The sequence below is a fragment of the Eurypyga helias genome, unplaced genomic scaffold (genome assembly GCF_000690775.1).
Source record: "Eurypyga helias isolate BGI_N326 unplaced genomic scaffold, ASM69077v1 scaffold2437, whole genome shotgun sequence".
NCBI lineage: Eukaryota > Metazoa > Chordata > Aves > Eurypygiformes > Eurypygidae > Eurypyga > Eurypyga helias.
This window is the reverse complement of record NW_010259653.1, coordinates 74,811-75,593: the sequence shown is the minus strand read 5'-3', so window position 1 is coordinate 75,593 and position 783 is coordinate 74,811. Positions and strand designations below refer to the sequence as shown.

General features: G+C 47.3%; 1 protein-coding gene across 1 annotated transcript in view; it reads right to left on the bottom strand.

The window, feature by feature from the left end:
- Nucleotides 1-497: 497 nt before the first annotated feature.
- Nucleotides 498-783, bottom strand: part of ZHX2 (zinc fingers and homeoboxes 2) — a 7,702-nt gene continuing 7,416 nt past the window's right edge. The window contains 1 exon segment of the mRNA XM_010154709.1: nt 498-553. The gene's annotated coding sequence lies outside the window, so the exon portion shown is untranslated.

The window sequence follows — 783 nt, the reverse complement described above, 5'->3', positions numbered from 1 at the left end:
AAGTGGGCTGAAATGTAAACTGGGGTGGGGATCTGGGCTCGGATGCTGATCTGCACCAAGGAGACTCCAAAAGATTGCAAATCTGTCTTAAAAAGATTTCAGAAAAAAACCCCTCCTCTCCCTCCCTCACAAAAGACATTTCCCTCCCCCAAACCAACCCCCAAATTTTGCAATGGCATCATATGCAAGAATAACTTGCACCTATTAAAAAGTTAACAAAATTTCCACGTTGTACAAATCTGTTCCAGTAGAGGAAGAGGCTGGGCAGGAAAGAGGGTGAGAGAGAAGCCGAGGAGAAAACTATGTACAGGGACCCTTTTCTCTTCCTTTTTTCTTTTTTTTTTTTTTTAATGCAGTAGTAGGACTTTGGCACTATGAACGATCCCGTGATGATGCTCCACCAGAGGATTTCTTGCTGTGCCTCCGCAAGCGCGGTTTGAGACTCGGGCGTCGCAACACGCTACCTCAACCCCAGGCAGGAAAATAGAGTTTTCTTCTATTTTCAGACAGCATCTCCCCTTCACCGTCAGGACAGTGCAGCCAAGAAGTACCCCTGCAGAAATTATGAAAGCAGCGTGTTATTTTTGAAGGCACAACGAAAAAATATTTGAGCTGCCAACTACAACAGCGTCCAGTTTACAGCCTGGCACGGGCAGCAGCACCCTGTTTCGTATGAAGTGTGCCGAGGCCTATCCCTATCACAGCCTGATGCTGCGGTAGGGTGCCCGATTTCTGTCGCGTACAACACCCAGCTAATAACCACCGACGGATTTCTAACGAGGA